Source organism: Triticum aestivum, chromosome 2D (genome assembly GCF_018294505.1).
Source record: "Triticum aestivum cultivar Chinese Spring chromosome 2D, IWGSC CS RefSeq v2.1, whole genome shotgun sequence".
Lineage (NCBI taxonomy): Eukaryota > Viridiplantae > Streptophyta > Magnoliopsida > Poales > Poaceae > Triticum > Triticum aestivum.
Genome location: NC_057799.1, coordinates 163,020,747 through 163,044,349, shown reverse-complemented (window position 1 = coordinate 163,044,349; position 23,603 = coordinate 163,020,747).

Below are 23,603 nucleotides of genomic sequence, written 5' to 3'. Positions count from 1 at the left end.
GGGGACGGCGGCTTCGGCAGAGCGAATGGAGTGGAGGGGGCGGGGGAGGGGGTTTGGGGAATATTATTGGCTAGTTGGCCGAAGGGCGGTTGAATTTGGGATTTGGGGGGAAGTTTTGCAGGGGATTTTCATGCGGTGGGCGGGGGAGTTTGGCGCATGGTCGGTTTCTCCAAGTGTGGTCCCACGTGTCAGTGAAGAGGCAAGCCGAAGCGCGTTCTGTTTGCGTGAGCCGTGTGTAGGACCGACCATGTGAATGGTGCAATGCAACCGCCACAGGCGTGCTATGAGTGTACCGCCTTTTTTCCTTTTACTAGCAAGATGCCCGTGCATTGCACGAAACATCAAGATGCATTTTTTTACAAAACACCTGTTGTGATTGACCCATGCAGGAGTAATCCCATGTGTAAAAGCTAATGATATCTCATGAATTTTATCGGAAAAATGGTATCTCGAGAATTTCATCGAAAAAATGATATCTCGAGAAAGATGAGAGATAAGGTGAGGAGGAGTGGGGCGTGGTGGTGACTGGTGGTCGGACTGGGCGGAGTAATGGGGATGGACGGCGCCGGCAGCGGCCACCATGCCAGATTGTTCCAGAGACTTCCTTTTTTAATTGCTCAGCAATGAGGTTGTGGGAGATAAGGATGAACGAGGCAAGGCCTTATCTATAAATGTGGAGAGAGGTGCGGGTATCTTTTGTAAAATTGTCATAGTTTGCTTTATATCATTCAGATATAGATCGGACGGTCCATATTACAAGATGGCAGGCACACCATCATCACCAACTCGGTTTTTTATAAGAAAAAAGAGTAGAGATAGAGATAAGAGTAGAGAAACTTGGTGCTTCGCCCCCTAAAAAAACTCGATGCTTCGCACGATCCATCGATACTACTAATAGTAATCCGGTAATCTCGACTAAAATGGCGCGGCCAGGTCTTTTCCCGCGTGATATGCTGGGAGGTTGCCTTAGTTGGTTTTTCCCAGTTACATAATTAACGTAATGTGAAACGTGTGAGCTGTTGATTGGAGATTGGGGGAGGGAGGGGCCCACCACAATGAAAATCAGGGGGGAGAGAGAGAGGCAATTTACGTTAACCCTTTCGTAGGTTCCCGTAGATGTAGAAAGATGTGAAATGCGTGAATGTGTAGTGGACGTACTATTGGAGTGCCTAAGATAAATTGTGTATGTAGACCCTATGTGTTTATTTACTTTGCATATTAGCTTTGTCTCGGGTCAAACCTTCTAAATTTATACACACAAAAACAAATCATCATTCCATATATTTTCATACTCCTACAATATATCTTAGTCTTATTGTGAAAGTTCATATACACCAGACGAGACTAATGCAAACATGGCAGATTTTCATTACATTTCAAACTTTTATAGGACAAAAAAATAAAAGAAACCCGACCCTAAACCTATTGTACGGCGGCGACCGACGTCCTCCATCTGCGATCTCCATGTACGGGGGCGGGGTTCAAGATCGGTGAAGTGAAGGTGCGGTCTCCGGCGAGGAAGAGTAGAACACGAGAGATAGACCGGCCAGTTGGCACACCATGCCCTGCCGCCTCCCATGTCCTACTCATCCTCGAAGGAGTCCCCGACCTCGGCGGTGCCGGTGGACGTGAGGTCGATGATGATGGACGTGGACGGTCCGTCGCTTGACCTGCCACATGCGCCACCGTACGTTGGACGGCGACAAATAGGACGCGTGGCTGACGGTGCTCCCGTCGTGGGCCGCTAGCATGGCCCCCACTTGTGCGGTCGCTTCCGCGTCCAGCTACGCCGCTATTGCGTTGCGAGCGGCGACTTGAGCGAAGGCGGTGACCTCGAGCTTCATCCCTGAAGACAAGCTCTCCCGTAGAGCATTTGCGCTCGCGGTTATGGCGGATGTGGTGCCAGGTAGCAGGACGATGCGCTATGGTGTGGAGTTTAGCTGGGCGTTGCCGCTTTAAGTAGCGCATTCCGGTGAGGCCAAGCGTCCGGGTGCGTCATTAAGTCACCGGAGTTGGTTCCTCGGGCACCGAGCCTCTTAATGATGGCATACAGACGGACGACATGAATGTGGGCAGCTGCCGCCGGCTGGGAATGCACCGCGCGACGGCGCGGGGGACGAGGGTTTTTGGTGTGCCAGGGTAGTCAACTGTGGTCATGGCAACGTTGGAAATGCCCTTTGCTCACATGCGATCCCCACATGTCATTGAAAAAGCGAGACGACCCGGCATGGTCTCAGGTCCTAGGGATGCAGTTGGCCACGCTACAACACTCCGCGGACGCGTCACGACGCACGCGCACTTCGGCGCCCCCTGCATCCTCGACGAGTCGGGTGTTGATCTGCTGGTCGTGCCACAGTGCTAACGCCACCCTCGGCACCCTGAAGCCGACCGTGTCCAGCGACGATGAGCGTGTCGCTCACCGCGGTCGCCGTGTCCAGAGGCGGTGCGGGAGCTGCGCCACGTTGCTGGCCCCCATGACCCACATGAACGATTGCCGGTGGCGAGGAGGTCATGGGCCAGCTCCTCCATTGGACTAGTCTGCACCACGTTGTCCCGACAGGTGTGCCCCACATGTCGGTTTCCCTGTTTTCCTGGCCAAATTCGAGCGTCAGTGCTCCATGTTGCGCATTAGGCTCAGAACAGGTGGTTTTTGTGCCCTGGTTCAAATGTGTTACAGTACCAAGTTGTTACCCTAGCCCCAAGTGTGGTGGTTTTGGGTACGGTACCACCCTTTTCCTTTTCAACTAGTGAAGCGTAACACTTGATTAAGTAGTCGTATGGTGTGCTAATGTAGGTGCCTGACTGTTTGAAGGAATAATTGAGGTGTGCCCGGTCCGTGCCCGCATTTAGGGGTCAAACTTACCATGTTCTGGCAGTAGTAACTATACTAGTCCCTGCGTAATCCCTCTATTTTTATTTACTCCGCATTTTAGCTTCGCTCAAAGTCAAACTTTGTAAACTTTGACAAAGTTTATAGACAGAAATAATAACATATACAATAAAAAATCAATACCATTAGATTCATTATCGAATATACTTTCACATCATATAGATTTGCTATTGTAAATGTTCATATTTTTTCTATAAACTTGGTCAATTTTTATGAAGTTTGACTTCAGTCAAACCTAATATGCAGAGTAAATAAAAACGGAGGGAGTATCTTCTTCCGTGACCAACATGGAAGGGAAAACGAGATAACGTATTGTTTATTTGAGCCATTCAAGTATAATCATGTGGCGTTGCTTATTTCTCATTCCTCTCCAACCCTCTTCTCCATCGATCATGCCGCCCTCCGGTCAAGTCCATCCTCCCGCATGCCTCATTTGAACATTCCGCCGAGTATCATTCGCATGTGGGCCGAGACCATGCTTGTATTTCCAATGTTGTAATTTGTCCGACATGCATACACACAAAAGGTTCGTTTAAAGTTTCACTTTGCCTCCACTACATGTAGCTTCCCATCTTATTTTTGACATCCCATTCGGTTCATGCCCAAAACATCTTGACGAGATCGATTGATGTTGAGAGATCAAGAGCATGTCGTGCAAGGAGATAAAGGTTTGGTGTGTTCCTATGATAGAAATGACCCGGGGGCTCTGTGGGGATTGAAGGGAGTATATTGTACGTTCAAAAGCGAAACAAACGTATTGTACCCACCCTAGTCCTTTTTCAATCGATCTCCGGAACCCGAGATGAAACAGAGAGAACGAGTGGGTGCATGTGTGATACCTAAGGCGGATTCAAAATTTTGAACCGGTGATCATAGCATCAGCAAATCATATATAAAGGGTATTTAATGTTCGTTTCGCTTTTGAACGTACAATATACTCCCTCCGATCCCGAAAATCCCTTTTGGAGCTTGGCCTCTGGTGAGGCCTCCAAATACAAATTTGAAATTTCATCGAAATTCATATATTTATATTTCAAAAAATTCTGAAAAAATACAGATATACATGAAGACATAACACACATGTGTGTAAATTTTCAGTTCAAAATATATTGAAATGAGGGTTGTGCAAAAAATACAAATCTGGGGCTATTTAACACGATACTATTCATCCTCGTAGACCATGAATTTGTCTTTTTTGTACAGGTCGTAACTCAAGGTATTTTGACATGAATTTTTACACACATGTGGGTTACATCCTTACATACACGCATATTTGTTTTCAAAAAAATTTGAACCATAAAAATTTGAATTTGAATTTTTCAAAAATAAAGGCCTCCATGGAGCTCGGCCTCCAAAACGCCCCTCTCCTCCAATCCTTTCTAGTTTACATATAAGTTTTATATGTAGTCAAAGTATCTCTACTTTGATCAAACTTACAGAAAAAAAATGTATCAACATTCAACAACACCCAATCAATATTGTTAGATTCGTACGTACTCCTAGATTTGTATTCAGTGCTGACAACATGCAGTACAGTATGTAATGCTCATAGTACTTGAGGTATACTCCCTCTGTTTTTATTTACTCCGCATAAAATGGAGGGAGTACTAGTAACACTCGGCCGACCTCTCTCTCTCTTCTAGTAGTAGTATAAATGACGCGGGCGGGGGAGGGGGAGGGACGTCGGTTTGCTCTCAGCTGCGGTCCCACAAGCGAGCGAAAACGCAAGACGAAGTGTGTTCCATTCGGTGAGCGACGTGGAGGGTCCAGCGTGCTGGGGTGCAACGCGAACGCGACAAGAGCGATGTACAGTCAAAACCGATTGACCGATCGTAGCCGGAATCACTATTCACACCAGAACCTTCTCTGCTCGGCCTACGCCAGCCACTGCCCCAAAACCACACCTCCTCTCCAGCCCATTCCCCCACCTTTCGATCCCCTAGCCCGCATCAAGCGTCCCCTAGTTTGCGAGAAATCCATGGTGCTGGTGCGCTGCAAGATCACGTACTATAAGATGCTGACACCTGAGCGCCGCGCAGAAATCGCAGCGGCGGTCGGCGCCACAAACCTCCGTTCCCAAGCTCGCTTTGCGGCGGGCCAATCCCCGAGTTCTCTGGAGCCAAGCTCCGAGGAGTAGGAAGCCGATCCAATATTCATGGCGGAGGTCACGGCGCAGAAGGCCCCTGATGCGTATGAGACGATGGACATCGACTTCGTGCTGGCGTCCGGGTCCCCCATGGTGCAGGCGGACCAGCGGTTCAACCTGGCGATACTAAAGGAGGACTGGGAGGCGGAGGTTCAACTCGACGCGGAGCGCGCGGATGCCGCTGCCATCGAGGCCCTCCTGCAAGCGGAACCGGATGTCATGGATGTGAACCGGGCGGCGGAGGCTCAACTTGACGCGGAGCACGCGGGTGACGCTGCCATCGAGGCCCTCCTGCAGGTGGAACCGGATGTCCTGGACTTGAACCGGGCGGCGGAGGCTCAACTCGACGCAGAGCGTGCGGATGCTGCTGCCATCGAGGCCCTCCTGCTGGCGGAACCGGACATCGTGAACTTGAACCGGGCGGTGCTCGCATCGGTGCAGAGCGCCTGCATGCTCTACGTGAATGAGTAGCTGAAGTCAAGGACAACCACGATGCAGAGGCACACGAGGCAGCTACGGCTGGTTCGCGCCGGCAGCCAAAAGACGACAAGGCCATCTCGTTCCGCGAGCTGTGATAGTTTTTCTTTATGTTGTTCTTTTTAGGGATCTTTTGCTGTGTAAAAACATATTTATGCAAGTCGCCTGACTTTCATCATTTGGGCCAGTCGACCATTTCAGGCGGTTGGATGAATGTCCTACGTCTCCTAACCCTTCTTCCTCACCTCTTCTTCTTCCCCAACAGACCACCGCACGGGTCATACGGATCTTCCCCAACATGCGGTTGGATAAACATACTGTATGAACGAAAATTATGTGTCAGTGGTAGGATGGCTGAGATTGGTTTGATCACATGTGGTAGCACGTGTCAGTGAGGGTTCGTTCCCTTGGTTGGGTTTGCGGCGTGCAGGAGCAACTGTGTGAGGGTGCGGTGCGACCACGACAGCCGTGCGCAAGTGTACCTCCTTTTCATTTTGAAAACTTTAGGCAAGCTTGGCAAAAATGTCTGGTGAAGTATGGCAATGCAAGGCCTAGACCCATACAGGATACAAGTACGTACGTAGGAGTACTACTTGTGTTAAAAAAGAAAGGCAGGGTTTTCATTCGCGGGATTGATAGATACAGGTCCTCGTTTGACGTGTCAATTAATGCGTATTATTCTCCAACGCCCAAAGAGCTAACCATCTCACTCCTCATCGCTTGATTAATGCAGCGTCACGTAAACGAACCTTCTCACTTCTGCATGCATGCAAGGGTATATTAATGTCCTTGGTTGCTAGGACGAGGCAAACCCCATCAATTTTGCCTCGATTAGTGTGACGCCCCCGATTTGACCGTACACTAATCATAGACGCAAATGTGTACGATCAAGATCAGGGACTCACGGGAAGATATCACAACACAACTCTAAAACATAAATAAGTCATACAAGCATCATAATACAAGCCAGGGGCCTCGAGGGCTCGAATACAAGTGCTCGATCATAGACGAGTCAGCGGAAGCAATAATATCTGAGTACAGACATAAGTTAAACAAGTTTGCCTTAAGAAGGCTAGCACAAAAGTAGCAACGATCGAAAAGGCAAGGCCTCCTGCCTGGGACCTCCTAACTACTCCTCGAAGCCGAACTCCATGTAGAATCATCCTCGGGATCTCCAGCTCCTGGACTCCAGCATCTGGTTGCGACAATCCGGTATAGAAAGGGGAAAAGAGGGAGAAAAGCAACCGTGAGTACTCATCCAAAGTACTCGCAAGCAAGGAGCTACACTACATATGCATGAGTATATGTGTAAAGGGTCATATCGGTGGACTGAACTGCAGAATGCCAGAATAAGAGGGGGAGAGCTAATCCTGTCGAAGACTACGCTTCTGGCAGCCTCCATCTTGCAGCATGTAGAAGAGAGTAGATTGAAGTCCTCCAAGTAGCATCGTATAGCATAATCCTACCCGGCGATCCCCTCCTCGTCGCCCTGTTAGAGAGCGATCACCGGGTTGTATCTGGCACTTGGAAGGGTGTATTTTATTCAGTATCCGATTCTAGTTGTCATAAGGTCAAGGTACAACTCCGGGTCGTCCTTTTACCGAGGGACACGGCTATTCGAATAGATAAACTTCCCTGCAGGGGTGCACCACATAACCCAACACGCTCGATCCCATTTGGCCGGACACACTTTTCTAGGTCATGCCCGGCCTCGTAAGATCAACACGTCGCAGCCCCACCTAGGCTCAACAGAGAGGTCAGCACGCCGGTCTAAACCTATGCGCGCAGGGGTCTGGGCCCATCGCCCTATGCACACCTGCACGTTGCGTACGCGGCCGGAAGCAGACCTAGCCCCCTTAATACAAGCGCGAGCTTACGGTCCAATGCGGCGCGCGCCACTCAGTTGCTGACGTCAAAAGAGCTTCGGCTGATACCACGACGTCGGGATACCCATAACTACTCCCACGTAGATGGTTAGTGCGTATAGACCAAATGGCCAGACTCAGATCAAATACCCAGAACTCGTTAAGCGTGCTGTTTATCCGCGAACGCCGACCAGGGCCAGGCCCACCTCTCACCTAGGCGGTCTCAACCTGCCCTGTTGCTCCGCCATAAAGTAACAGTCGGGGGCCGTCAGGAACCCAGGCCCACCTCTACCGGGGTGGAGCCACCTGTCCTTTCAGCCCCCTCATCAGAATCACTTGCGGGTACTCAACGAGCCGACCCGACTTTAGTCACCACATGTGTCATGTATATAATGTATATAGTATATAACCGTGATCACCTCCCGAAGTGATCACGGCCCAGTAGTATAGCATGGCAGACGGACAAGAGTGTAGGGCCACTGATGGAACACTAGCATCCTATACTAAGCAGTAGGATAGCAGGTAAGGGTAACAACTGTAGTAACAATGACAGGCTATGCATCAGGATAGGATTAACGGAAAGCAGTAACATGCTACACTACTCTAATGCAAGCAGTATAGAGAAGAATAGGCGATATCTGGTGATCAAGGGGGGGCTTGCCTGGTTGCTCTGGCAAGTAGGAGGGGTCGTCAACTCCGTAGTCGAACTGGGCAGCAGCAGTGTCGGTCTCGTAGTCTACCGGAGAGAAGAGGGGGAAGAAACAGTAAATACAATGCAAACATAAGCATGACGATGCGTGACATGACAATGAGCAGTGCTAGGTGTGTCCTAACGCGATAGTAGGTGGTACCGGCGAAGGGGGGAACATCCGGGAGGTATTCCCGATGTTTTGCGTTTTCGGACAGACGGAACGGAGGGGGAAAGTTGCTAGTTTGATAGGTTAGGGAGGTGTGGTGAACGAACGGACTGCGTATTCGGATTCGTCTCGTCGTTCTGAGCAACTTTCATGTAGAAAACATTTTCATCCGAGTTACGGTTTAAAAGATATGAATTTTCGAAGATTATTTGAATTTCTGGAATTATTTGAATTTAGCAAAAATGAATTATGACGTCAGCATGAGGTAATGCTGACGTCAGCAGGTCAACAGGTCGGCTGACCAGTCAAACCAGACAGGTGGGTCCAGTGGACCCACATGTCAGCCTCTGTTAGTCTAACAGTAATTTAAACTAAACTAATAGTCTAATTAGAGGGGTGGGCCCCATATGTTAGTGAGTGATTAGTTAATCTAATTACTTTTATTTATAAAACAATTGTTAGACTAATTAACAGAAGGGGGGCCCGCATGTCAGTGGCTGGGGGCCGCCCAGTCAGCTCGTTGACCGCGGTCAACAAGTCAAGGGGGGGACCTGGGCCCACCAGTCAGTGGCCCAGGCGGTGCCACGCGGGTGCCACGTCGGTGACATCGCCGGAATCACGCCGGCGACCATTCCAGCGGCGGAAGTTCACCGGAGTTGCTCGGATTTCCAGCACAGGGCACCATTCCGCGCGTTTTCGGAGGCGTTCGAACGAGTAGATCGTCCCGCGTCGATCTAGAGTGATCCCAGGAGCGGGGGTGGCCGGAGTGGAGCTCAACGACGACCGCGGGCGGCGCCGGACTACGGGCATCTCCGAAAACCACGCTACGGGCTGCGTTCTAGCTAACAAACGACGCTAGCGGGCTCTACGGACCTCCGGCAACTCGACGGAGGCCACCGCTTGGCTCGGAGATGGACGGGGTGAGCGCAACAAGCTCGCGGACGAGGCCACATGCGGCAATGGCGACGGCGGCACCGCGAGCCTTCTACGGTGTATGAGGAGGAACCAGAGGAAGGAGGAGGGGGTGGAGGCTTACGGCGCGGCACACGGAGGCCCTCGAGTGAACGGGAGCGCAGAGGGGAGGCGGGATGAATCGTGGCGGGCGGCGGCGACCGAGGTTGGGGAAAAGCTTGACCCGGCCGCTGCAGGGCACCCCAGCTCGTCCTGAAGCGCGGGGTCGACGAGGACGACGTAGAGGGAGCTCGGGGACATCGGCGGCTCGACGAACGGTGGTCGGGGCCACGCCTACGAGGCTTCGGCGGCGATCTCGCTCGGGCGAGGGGAGGGCCAGAGAGAGAGAGAGAGAGAGCGGCCGAGATGGAGAGGGGAGTTGGTGGAGGTAGGTGGGGAGGAGGCCGAGGCGTCGAGGGGAGGGGTCAGTGGAGGCGGGGGCGCTGGCGATCTTATCCCCTCCTCAACGCCGGCGAGGGGGGTCCGGCGGGGACGCGCGCCTGTTCCGACCCTGGTCGGGGGAACAGGGAAGGGGAGAGAGCGACCGGGGGGGGAACGGGCCGGTTCGGCGGATGGGCCAGGTGGGCCGGCCTGGCTGCGAGCTGGGCCGTCTGGTCCAGGGGGGTCATTTTCTTTTCCTTTTGTTTTACTTTGTCTTATTTTTCCTTTTCTGTTTTGGCTAATTGTCTGGGCATCAAGTGAGTTTTGTAAAATATGATAGCTGGCCCACAAATCACAGCACAATATACCTTACCACCAAAAACTAGTTTGGGGTAAATATCATTTCATATTTATTTTGTATTAATAAAAAGGTTATTAATTAATGTTTTCAGCCACTGTTTGAGGATGTTTAAGTCACCTATCAAATTTCAATAATGTTCTTTACTATTTTATCATAGCCTCTGATTTATCTACTATTTATTGAACATTTTAGTTTTAGTATTCGAAAACTTTTATTGTTTGCTTGATTTTGAACTTTGAATTTTGATCCGGTTTTGAACTAACGCGAGATTATCAACACTAACAGAGGTGATGTGTCATCACTAGCGTAGGTTTACTGTAGTATAATTATCCGGGCGTCACAATTAGTGTTAGTGGCCTTTTGCAAATTATAATTTTGATATACTGGTCTTGTGTACAAAAAAATGGAGGTAGTAACTATTTGACTTCCTTCCCCATTGCGGTGACGTCGACGATATCTCGAATGTTGTGGTTTGGCGAAGTGCGTTCGACGGAGAACACCATTGAGGGAGACCACAGTAAGTCAATCGCAAGTGCCGCCTGCAAGCCGAGACAACCGCCTTATTTGCATCCAAGAAGTCCGTTGAACCAAAGGACGCGTAAATGTACTAGTACTGCACAGTAGCATCGTCCGTCCAACTTAGTGCGGTAAGGTGGTTTCTCGAAGAAGACGATGGAGAAGCAGAGTCACCGAAGAGTGAAATGATGGTTGCTTCGTCCGTGCTTTATGATTTGAGGCCTCACTGCTTTGTGACTATGTGCTCTATACTATACATGCGTCCAAGCACGGGAGTAAGAGGAGAGAGGTTGCATTTTTCTATTCCTTCATCAATCAATTAGGGAGCTTCGGTTCCATCTTTTTGGCTTTGGCAGCACCGTCCACAATGGTTCCCATCGATGCCAAAAGCTATTTTCACATTTGTCTACACATTGTGGATGCCCTTAACCATACCACTTGGTTTTTCTCTTGTGTGTTATCTATACAAATCTCGATTATATCAATCTTAAAAATTATAGTATCAAGATTAGTAAAAAGGAGGTGATTTTGCCACGTGGATGGCGGGGAGGTTTCTTATTTTTAGAGGACGTTGGCCTGGCGGTTTGCTAATATGCGGTCCCATGTGTCAGTGCTTTACAAGCCGATCCGCGTCCCACATGAGGCAGAACAACGGCAGAAGCAACACGTGGTCAACTTGAAGAAGATGAGGGAGAAGCGGATTCAGCAACGAGTGAAGTGATGGTTGCTTCGTCCCTCCAACTTCTTTTTTTAGCATTATTACTTCGTCCCTCCAACTTAACTGCGGGAAAGGTGCAGCTTTGTGATTTGACGCCTCATTGCTCATTACTACGCCGGCGCCATGACTGGGGTGCTTCAACCCTGCTGCTTTGCACTATTATTTCGGTATGGCACATGGACCCGGTTGCTTGATGTCCCACATGTCGGCAAAAGGGACTAGAACATTTATGAAAGCGAGCGCTCCGCTCTTACGACGGAGGAGTACACGACACGGCGGCCCAGTGAACTGTTACTTGTACTGTAGTACTACTATAGTTTTGCTGTTTTGCACGATCCATCGATACAAACCCGATTAAACAGGCAAGAGCGTGATTTTTCCCGTGTGGTAGATGATACTAGCCATACATTTCAAAGGCAATTTTAATGTATGCAAACTAAATAATTAAGTAACAATATGAGATCTAGTAAAACTAAAAACACATGTGATTTATTGTGTTAGAATGTAGTAGTAGTGTTGTATTGCATAGTTGTTAGATGTAACATGCGAGAATGTGTAGAGATATACTTTTGGAGGGCCTACAGAGAGAAATTGGGCATAAAGTGGATTCAAATATTTGTATTCATCTTCATAGCATTTGTAACTCATATCTACAATTTGTATAGTAGACATGAATGCTTGTTCGCTATTACAAAACCGGTACAGCAATAATGGGGTGGCGTGCGCCAATTTAGGCACTGGCACGTTGGCCTACACGGCTCCACAGAGAGAGCGGGAGAAGAGATAAATACACGGGCGGTCAGTGTATTTCAAGCGAAAAGCGTAATACGGTCACTGGACTTCAGAATACGCTCATTACGGTCACTATATACGTTTTGCGGTGATTATACGGTCACTTGCTCACCATTCAGCATCGGATTGCACTCTGTTGACCGACCAAATAGTCTGTGTGGCACTATGTTGACTAGTTAAATTGACCATGTTCCTTGTGGGTCCCACCTATCAGTTCGCATAGGAAAAAGGTCAGATAAACACAGATTTACGCAGGCGCGACAAGACTCCAACCCGTGCGTGGGAACCACCTAGTTGTGTATGTGCCTGTTAGGGTCTGATGTGTGCGCATGCACGTGTAGGTTGAGCACTTGAGCGTGAGAGTGTGTGTTGGTCATGTGGTGTGTGCATGCATGTGTGTGTGCGCGCGCATGTGAGTGTTGCGTGCGTGCGTGGCTGTGTGTGTACATGTGAGTGTTGGGTGCGTGCGTGGCTGCGTGTGTTCGTGTCAATGTTGCGTGCATGCAGTTCGTGTGCATGCGTGTGTGTGTGTATAATCACCACACCAGCTCCTGTGTGTTAAAACAGACGGCTCAGCATACCAATACAAGACCACCTTGTCCGTTGTGCCCGCGGTCATGACTTCGAACCACCGTCCAATATTTTTTTATTGTTTGTTTTCATTCTTATACACGCCGACAGGTGGGTCCAATGGTAGTGAGATAAAGTGATGCAACACTAGAGGTGCCACGTGGAGCGTTTAACTTGTCAACTAGTTGTATCTTGAGCAAATATAGAGTTGTACGGTGAGCCCGTGACTGTATAATAACCACAAAACAAAAATGGTGACCATAATGAGTGGATTCTGAGGTCCAATGTACGTATCATGCTTTCGCTTCAAATACAATGATCGTCACTGTATATATCGCGAGAGAAAGATGAAACATGTGTGAATGTGCTGGGGCGTAATTTAAGAGGACCTGGAGATAGTTTGTGTGCGTACGTGAAAGGGGCATAGAGGGGGTGTATGCGATGGAGTTAGAGATGCTCTTCGTTTCTCTTTATTATGACTAACTTTATATATAGTATAAAAATATAAAATTCACAGTGCGGAATAAATATCATTGGGGGCACCATGCAATGCAAATTAATGTTCATACTCCTCCATAGATCTTTGTAATGTTGTATATATATGTAGAAATTTTAAAATAAATTTTTGGCCACACTTTGTGTGGTTTGATTCAAAAGGAATGTTGTATGCAAAATAAACGTGAAGAGAGGGCTTTTTAGATCAATGGGGTACATGATGTAACATGTGTGAATGTGTAGTTGATGTATTTGGCAGGGCCTAGAGAGGTATGTGTATGTATTGGGTATTCGAGAGAGGCAAGGATAGCGGGGCCGGCAGGGGGGCGTGGGAGAGATAGCACAAGAAATGAGATAGGTCTAGAGAGAGAGAGAGAGAGAGATGAATAGGATGTTACGGCAAGAGATGCCCTTGAGTGTGTATATGAAAGGGGGGAGGGGATAGAGGCACGAGGAGAAAATATTTTGTGTGGTGTCTGTGTTGGTATGTGTGGCTGTGAGAAGATAACGAGACCTGGGGGCAGAGGGTGTGTCACCGCGTGAGGTCCGGTGGGCCAAGGTGAGGCCCTTGGTTCGGTTATGTCCTGCGCCACATTGTCGGCCCGTGACGCATTCAGGGAGACCCATGGAGGACTAGTCGTACAAGACAAAGATAGCAGAGTCGTGAAGGACTCTGTGTCCACTGACAAAGCCGGCTAGGATTTGTAACCCTAGGTCCTCGGACTAAGGTAACCCCTTATCTCTGATATTACTATTCATCCAACCTAACTTTAAGGGGCATCCTACAGAATGCTCTGCTAGAATCATACTCGTCAATTAGGAAGAGAGGTGGAGACAATGCGTGAGAGACATGCCTAAATATAATGTGCATGCAGGAGACACGTAGGCAGGTCTATGTATATAGAAAGGGTCGATGGGGATTGTGCGTGTGTATGCTTGTGAGAGGAAGAGTGCTTGTGATAAAGGTTAGTGAAAACAGTCGTAAATGGTTACGGGAGCGAGGGAGGGTTATATCAAGAGCATGTCTGCGAGAAGACACCTCAGGAGAGAGAGTGTGAGCATGTGTGAGAGACCACCGATGGATATACACCATGTGCGTGTATGTGTGAAAGAGAAAATCAGCGTGTGTGTGAGGAAGGGCCTATGGAGAGTGAAACTACATGTAAAAGACTGGTGTACACGTTGATTAAAAATATAAATTGTATCCAAATATTAGGATGGGATCATGATATTTGCAATTCGCGTAAGGAACAGTCATTGATCCATCAGACATCTATATTCTATCGAATTTGAGCATGTCTATGTTATTATTTGACATAATTGATCCACAGAGTTAGTATTTTGAACTCCAGACAATGCATCGCTCTAGCAATCGAATACAATGAATTCGATATCATGGCATTTGTAAAGCATACCTAAATCATGGGGGCACCAATCTTTGCTCTGCTTTTGTACATAATAGCATATATAGTCGTGTACAAAATAGATTCAAATTTACCTCCTCCATTCCAAAATAATCGTAGTTATCGGATTTTCAAGTGTCAAAATTTCAAAAGGAAGCGCATAATTTAATGAGGTTTCCAAACATACAAGGTCAAATTTAACATTGTCTATTTAGGTCAATCCTCAAAGTTCAAGAGTACTCTAAACGTGAATGCTTCTGTTTCAAAATTTCGAGCGAAGCGCCAAAAGAGCCTCTACTCGCCGAAACCGCATGAGACCAATGTTTGGTAGAAGGAAATTACTTTTCTAACTCTGACCCGTGAAACCTATCGGCCCGACGTCCAAAGGTCTAAACCGGGGTGGGTTTGTAGCTTCATCTAGACACCACGCAACCGCCTCCGAAAAACACTCATACACAATGGCTGCCTAAGCACACATGCACGCGGCCGAAATCGCTACCGCCCACTATTTGGGACACCTGGGATTACCATCCTACCCCCGACCCACAGTAGGTCCGAAATTTAAGAGGGGGGCAAAGTTTGTACTTTCCTCAAATTTCAAACAAGCGCGTCCCATCTGTTCAAAAAAACCAAAAACAAGCGCATCCCAGACCGAAACATGGTTCTCGCTTAGCTCCCACCGCCCCTCCCCCCCCCCGGTCCGTCCGATTCCCCATTCGTACTCCGTGGGCGCCAAAACTACCTCTCCACCAACCGCGAAACCCCGGCGTCCTCTGTCCGCCACCCCATCCCACCCATCAACCGCCACCCTCCTCCATCACGCCAGAGCCGATACCCCGACGTCGTCGTCCACCGCAACCGCAACAGCAACACCCTCCACGGGTAGTAGTTGAAGCCGAAGCCGAGCTACCTCCAGGACACCAACGTGCGCCATACCCGAGCGAGTTCAACCACGCCGTCATGCGCCTCACCGTTGCCGCTCCAACTTCGCCACCGTCCACCGCACCAGAGTTGTTCCCGCTACGCCGTCCTTCGCCTCCTCGGATCAGCTTCCCCTCTGCCGACAGACGGCCACCGCAACACAGTCAACAATTTGGCCATGGGTTCATCCAAAGCTCCACCCTCCTCCAAAACATTGGTTCCCCCGGTAAAAAAAAAAAGAAAATCGCCGCGACATCTGGAGGACACAGCACTGGCAACCGAAAATGGTACTCCTCTTCCCTTATTCGTGCAAATCTTATATGTCTGCTTGCACGGTGTTCATCCCACAGAAGACACTAGTTGACCGCTTCTTCCTGATACTAGATGTTCCTAGTAACTCGCGATGCACAAGGTTTCTCCTCATATACTATTTCACCTTAGCTGGAGGTCCATTGCCCCCCTGGATTTCAATTCCTGGTTAGTTGATTCCCAATTAAAGGAAACATTCTCTAGCGTAACAGGCGCTAGTCCGCCTATTATGCCAGGGAAGCAGCGCCTCGGTGTTTATCTTAGGGGTGTGTGGGGCCTAGGAGCTGCTGGCGCCCGATCTGGAGGTCAGTCGGGATTCAAGGGATGGTCGGGGGGCGCTGCCAAGCACGGCGGTGGTGTGAGGTCGAGGGGAGGGCGGGGCGGTGGAGGCAGGGGTCTGGGCTGGTGGTCGACGGCGGTTCGAGAAAGATTGTCAACAGTGACTGGCGGGTGGTAGACGAAGGACATCTGCCCATTCCTTATAGATTGGACGGTTCATAAAAAATCGACTAACCTATTTATTTATAGTCGACTATTATTTTGATAGGACCACATGTGGTGGTGTGCTGGAGGAGTACCTGCATTTCCCGGCCATCCCTGTGCTCATATATTACAAAATCATACGGAGTAGAATCTAATTTTGTTTGCCATGCAATGTTGTAGAGCTATCATATGTCTCCTGTCATTTAATTTTCAGCCACCTGCTGTCTGCTACTTTTACAGTGCACTAGTTCTGCACACACTTCACCCATACTCTCACTATTTTGTTTTTATGCATGGGTATTTCAGACTCTGCCTTGACAGAAGCATAAAATAAAAGAGAGAAGTCACTCCTGCTTTCTTCGCGGGCAGGCAAGACACATATCGGTACTTTAAAGGTTGCATGTTCAACAGATGGAGACGGTAAGCATAGCTCTGGAGTTGATAATCTCGCTCGCCATGAACCAACATCCTAGGTGCTTGCTTTAACTTCGCGGTGCCATATGTGGTTGCATGTTGCATATGGTGTCTAGCTTGTATTCTAAAGGCCAAAGTCGGTCTTCATTAAGATAAGGAAAGATATTTTTACATGAACCACCATCCCGGGAGCACCAGAAGACAAATAGCTAGTCAGGGCACTAGCCGAGCCAGTGACAAGCCCAGCACAGATATGCATCACCTGGAAGCCAACTAAAATGCCACGATGGTGGTGAAGCAGCTCGCCTCCCACTAGGCTCTCAGGTCCTCGCTGATCATGCTCACCACTCCAGCTGGATGTCTAGCTTGTATTGCTTCCAATTTGGTTAAATTGCATGTGCTTAGCTTACACACTCTACCTTTGAATATGACATGCCTTTCTGTTTTTGGTACATACTAGTACATCTGTCTATTAACCATGTTCTTACATCAAACTAATGTTCTTGTGTATCCCTCATCAATCACTTATGACAAGACAGTCATGCCAGCGGGTTACTGTGAGAAAATATGGACTTTTCAAGAATGCAGTGTCAGCCTCCCCACATGATTGTCAAGAAACTGCAAGGCCAGATGAAGATAGTGAACGTAGCTCTGTAGTTGATGACCGCATTTCCCCTACACCAGCATCGCAAGTGCTTGCTCTAACTTGGCAGTGTGATATGTGGTTGCACGTTGCATATGGTGTCTAGATTGTAATTCTTCCAATCTGGTTAAATTGCATGTGCTATTATGCTTAGTTTATACATTATACATGTTAATGTGACAAGCCTTCCTGTTTTTAGTACATAGTACATCTGTCTATTACGCATGTCCTTGCATAAAACTATTTTTTTTGTATCCCGCATCAATCAATATGACGAGACACCTTTAGTATATGCAGTGTTGCATCTTTCATATAATTTATAGCATGCACTGCTTCTAATTTGTTGAAATGCCCTTTATGATGGGACGCTTTTAACTTGATATTACTTGCATCTTTCATGTGGTGTCTAGCTTGCGTTGCTTCTTATTTGTTGAAATGGCTTCTGCTTAGTTTACACAAATAGTTGTGAATATGCCATGGCGTCCTGTTTTTCATACATATTCCATCCTGGTATCATGTGTTTGCCTTACATCAAAGTAGTGATTGTCAGTATCATGCACGCATGAGTTCTGAAGAGTGAATTTTATTGCTTTTTCTTGTCGGTTTTACTTGACAATTCAAAATCAATAAAGCGGAAGGAAATTAGCAAGGCAGTGGATAAAGGTGCTCCTTCCAAACGGAGGGCCTCTACAGATTCTACTCCGCCACCCCCAAGAAGATTTGCAAGACAACACAAGCATATACACTCAACGTAGTTGTGTTGATGATGAGCACATCTTCCCTAGTGCACCATCACAGGTGCTCCCTCTAACTTGGCACTGTTATATGTGGTTGCATGTTATGTATGATGTCTAGCTTGTATTGCTTCTAATTTTGTTGAATTCCATCTGCTTGTTTTACACATTATACTTGTGAATAAGACACGCGTTCCTGTTTCTAGAACATACAATATCTATCTATCACACCATGTTCTTACATCAAAGTACAACTGTTGTGTAACCTGCAACAATCACTTTTCACAAGACACGTTTAACTTGGGAGTCTGATATAGTTTACATCTCGCATTATTTTCTAGCTTGTACTACTAATTTGTTGAAATGGCACTAATGACGAGATAGTTTTAACTTGGTAGAGTGATATTCCTTGCATCTTTCATATGATGTCTAGCTTTCATTGCTTCTAATTTGTTGAAATGCCTTCTCCTTAGTTTACACATCATAAGCTGTGAATATGCAATGCTGTGAATAAGCAATGGCATTAATGACGAGAGACCTTTAACTTGGTAGTGTGATGTTGTTTGCATCTTGCATATGATTTATTTCTTGTACTGCTTCACATTTGTTTAAACGCCAGTTATGACGAGACACTATTAACTTGGCAGAGCGATATTTGTGGCATCTTTCATTTGGTGTCTGCCTTCCATTGCATTGCTTCTAATTTATTGAAATGCCTTCTGCTTAGTTTACACATCATAGTTCTGATTATCTCATGCCGTCCTGTTTTTCATACATATTACATCCTCCTATCATTTGGTTGTCTAACATCAAAGTTCAGTTCGTCCGTATCACACATCAAATTGTTCTGAAGGACTAAATTTTTATTCCTTTTTCTTGTCGGCTTGAATTAACATGGCACAGAGAAAGAGGAAGGAACACAGAATGACAGGGGATGGTGTTAGCACTGAGGACACACGGAAACGGAAGCGGAAGAATTATGCAGATTCTGCTCGTACTGATGGTGCAATAGAAGGTCAAAGTCCAGCGGGAAATTTTACAAACGCGGTATCCCATGCTACACGAGCAGCAAAACAAGCCAAACAGAAACTAATAGCTGCCACCAAACAAGCAGAGACAGCCCTAGTTGTTGCAACACCTTCCACAGTACCACCAGCTGCACGAGTTACTCATTTGTCAACTCAGCTAGTAGCACGTTCCCAAGCTCCCTTGCCACCTGACACTACTTCCGAAGAACTCTTGACACAAGACGAGTTGGCAAGATCAGATGAACCTTGTGAGCTTGAACAGTAAGAAGGTAGTTGCTGGAGTCAAGTTACAGTTGCATGCTTCTTTGTATGTAGTCTCACACTTTGATGTACACTAACACTTCCTATGTTTGTTGTTGGACTAGCATCTAGGCGCAAGAGGAAACAAACATCAGGGATAATGCTCGATAGGTTAACTAAATCTGGAGGAGGAAGAATGGAGATCCGTTTTGAGGCAGGTTTAAAAAGGCCACGTGATGCTACAGAGTCAGCCAAGTTAGTATCAGAGGCAGCGGTTGCCGTTAGGTGTCATGCACGTATCCTCCCAACATGGATTCAGTACAAGAATGACAAAGACGAAACCCAGTTCAACACCTTCCTCAACCATTTATCTATAAGTATGGTTATGTATGGAAACTAGTAATATCGTCTTGCTCTGTCCCATACTTTCTAGGTTGCTAATAATGAGACTCCCATAATTTTCAACTGACGAGGTTCAAGTTGGATAGCCAAGATGCTGCAACTAGACAAGCTTGCACCCATGTTTTCAAGTCTGCTCTGCGACAGTATCTGTATAACTTGAGGAAAACTCACTTTGAAGGCAAGGCTAACAATGACCTTGCCCAAACATCTCCAGTGGAAAATATATCGAATGAAGACTGGAGAGGCCTCATTAAACACTGGTCCGATCCAAAGTATCAAGTACGTTATATGTATGCAATCAGATCACATGTTGAACTCCTATTTACGCATGTGCCTCACAAATCTATCTTCTTGCAGGTGAACTGTTCAAAGAACAAGGCCAACCGTATGAAAGTGAAATTCCAACAGACAACAGGATCTCGTAGCTATATTGCACACCGCGAGGCTCTTGTAATTAGCTGTTGTTTCACTCTTTTTGTTGTGCCATATTATCAAATCTATATTGAATTGTTCCAAATGCAGAGGAAACCCCGCAAGGACGAAAAAGTACCTGAACCAAATGTTGTGGAAATCTTCAAGAACTGTCACACCAGCAAGACAAAGGGCATGACTACACCAGTCAAAGCTGCTGTTGTAAGTCCTTAATCCTCATGCCTTTTAACTACTACTTACTCTAACTCATGCACTGAACTGCATGGTTTGCAGCCAATGTCTATTACTCTTTTCAATTTTATACACAATTGTCTTAGCGTATCATTGCACCTTACAAGGTTTAAAGAGAGGAATGTTCCTTTGATCTTGATCTGTAATCTAGTTTCGTGCTGGACTTGCCCACACAACGTTACAATTGCCTGTTTGTCTTTTATCAGTTGTATTGTGATATGAATGATGTCATACTATGCTTACCGTATTATAAACTTTGTCTCTTTATCCTTAGCTATCAATACAATGTGAAGAAATAGACAATACATTAGCCATGGTACATGGTCATATGTTTGGAACCTGGTTTTATTATGTACTTTGCAGTAAAATACAACTAATATTTTACATGGGTTCAGTAGAATAAGTTCTGTATATAGACCAAAGCTATTTTGTGTGGTTTTGCTGCCTCCCTAATATCTTCTGTTCTGGTACTACTAATGTAAAAACTCAACTTTTCAGCAAGCTATGGAAAAAATGATGGAACCGCCACCTTCTGAAGGTGACGAGCAACTATAACCGCAATGTCACCTCTTGCCGCAGTGGGTCAGTACCTGTCCACTAACAGTGCCAAAAGCACGTTCCTGCGTAATACTGGGTTGGTTGTTAAGGCAATCTCGTCCAAAATACCTCACGGTCAAGATATGCAAGCTCAAAACAATGTTATATCTGCGCTCCAGACACAAGTCCATTCCCTAACAGATACCCTTTGTGAAATAAGGACAGCCATTGTTCGATGTCGTCAAGATATGCATGGTTTTGAGACCAGACTATCAGACATTTGCTATGTTGTTCAGGAGCCTAGGAGAACTGAAGACAAAGGTTATGGTGCTCCATCGGAAAATATAGCATGAAAACGCAACACTCGGGTCAAATGAACTGAGCTTCTGAACTTCTGGTGGTGCCTTTATCTGCTAGATTGTTAACTTTTATGCCAACCTTCCTTTTGTTTTATGGTTGTAATTTGTTTTGTTGCGATACAAAATTTGTTCTTAACGTGAAGCCACCGGCTAAAGAAAACAGCAAGCCATTTTTGTATAGTGTAGGGTGTTCCCTATATTTGCACTGGTGGAGAACTTTTATGCCCAGTGGATGTAATCTGTGCAATCGCCTTAATAGCATAGCATTAGTTTCGGGCTTATTTAGTTCCTAGTTTTCTTTTTCCCTGGTTTGCTAGTGGCCGCAACAACCATAGGCCGTATACGGACCGTGGTAACCTTGAGCCTGCTACAGGCCATAGGATCCATGGGCCTCCTACGGGCCGTCGGATAAATGGGCCTCCAACAAGCCGTAGAATCGATGGGACTCGGGCCGTCAGATAAATGGGTCCACATGGGCCATAAACGGGCGTAATTGGTATCGGGGCAGCATGGTAATGGGCCGCTAACAGGCCAGAAGACAGCAAAGGCTTAATCCTGTCACAGGCATAACGGGTCGTTAATGGGCTAGAATATATGACAGGCTAGAAACGGCGCAACAGGTTAATAGGCCACAAATGGGCCGATTCTAACCATGGGCCGAATTTGGCCCATTAGGGGAACAAGACAATAACGGGTCGGAAGTAATTGAGCGCCGAAAAGGAGCCCAAGAACGTATGGGCCGTCACTAGGCCGAAAGCTAACACGGGTTGGAGACGGCCCATGTGAATCATGGGCCGTTAATGGGTAAAAAGAAATATACTGTTCATTATGGTCCAGAGTCACCGTGGGCCACTAAAGGGCCTAAAGATACGAAAGGCCTTATATGGGCCGAAAGACGTCGTGGGTCGTACATGGGCCAAAAGTGAAACGGGCTGGTGTTATATTCGACGGCCCACATGACGTTGTTGGGCCGATTTCGGGAAGGCCCTAACGGGTCGTCAATTACCGGGACGGAAAATGGGCTATATGCGAACAGACCGTTAACAGGCTTTTCATGGGTCGGCCCGCTAACTTTGACCAAGTCAAATGGGCCGGCCTTTATAAGCTAAATGGGCTAGTGTTGGGCCGTCACACGTGTCGACATATCATAGGCGCCTATCTGACCCAATCACGAGCTGACACGTGTTTCCTTCGGCCAATGAGAATTTTACACCTGGAAAATCCCCATTGGTCCAGGCTGTTAACGGGTTATCGGATCAAAAACCGGACCCGGTAGCTTAACGGGGACCCGTTACGGTGTATGCCACGTGTCGGTTACCCTTGACGAAAGCACTTCCATGACACGTCATTTATCATCATGGAAGTGAACACTTCCGTGATGATAATTTTGGTATTGTCATGGAACACTTCTACGACAGCACAGGTATGACTATCTTGATTCTGTCATAAAATCGTCATGGATGTACATACATGACAGAAAACGTGACCTACTGTGACAAACACGTATCATCACGGAAGTGTATTTTTTGTAGTGTAGGGATTTGTAGAGGTGCCAGAGCTCAAAGCGAAAAAGATAGAGATAAAAACATTTTGGGTGGCATGCTTTTCCTGTCAACGAAAATGAACGAGTAGTTCCCAATACTTTCCATGCTAGATATAGCATAGGCGGTTCCCAAACAAAAAATAAAGTTTATTCCTTTTTCCACCATACTTTCACATTCCACGGCTAACCGAATCCACGGGTGCCGTCCATACCAACACTTTCCAAGGAATTTATTATTTGACAACATAAAGTAAATTCATTTTTCATTTCGGGACTAGACATCCCTAATACCTTTGTCGTACTCTCGGGCAATGACAAGTGAATAAACACTCATCCTGAGAATAACACATCTAGCATGGAAAAATATCAGCCACCCCATACCGTTTCACGAGCGGTACGAGCACACAAAAGAGAAATTTATTTTGAAAATTAGAGATGGCATATACAAATTTGCTTGGAACGGCGAGAGAATACCGCATATAGGTAGGTATAGTGGACTCGTGTGGCAAAAATGGTTTAAGGATTTTGGATGCACAAGTAGTGATCATACTTAGTGCAAATGAAGGCTAGTAAAAGATTGAGAAGCATCCAACCAAGAAATGAAAAATCTCATAAGTGAGCATTAAGCATAACTAACACCGAATAATGCACCAAAAGTAGGATGTAATTTCATTGCATGACTATTCTTTCGTGCTTGCATAGGGAATCACAAACCTTAATACCAATATTCTTACTAAAACATAACTACTCATTAACATGGATCACATATCACTATCAACATATCGCAAAACTATTACAAAGAATCAAGTTTATTTTTTCCAATGATCTTCATGAAAGTTTTTATTATATCCCTCTTGAATATCTATCACTTTGGGACTAATTTCATATGTTGCTTTTGATAGCTC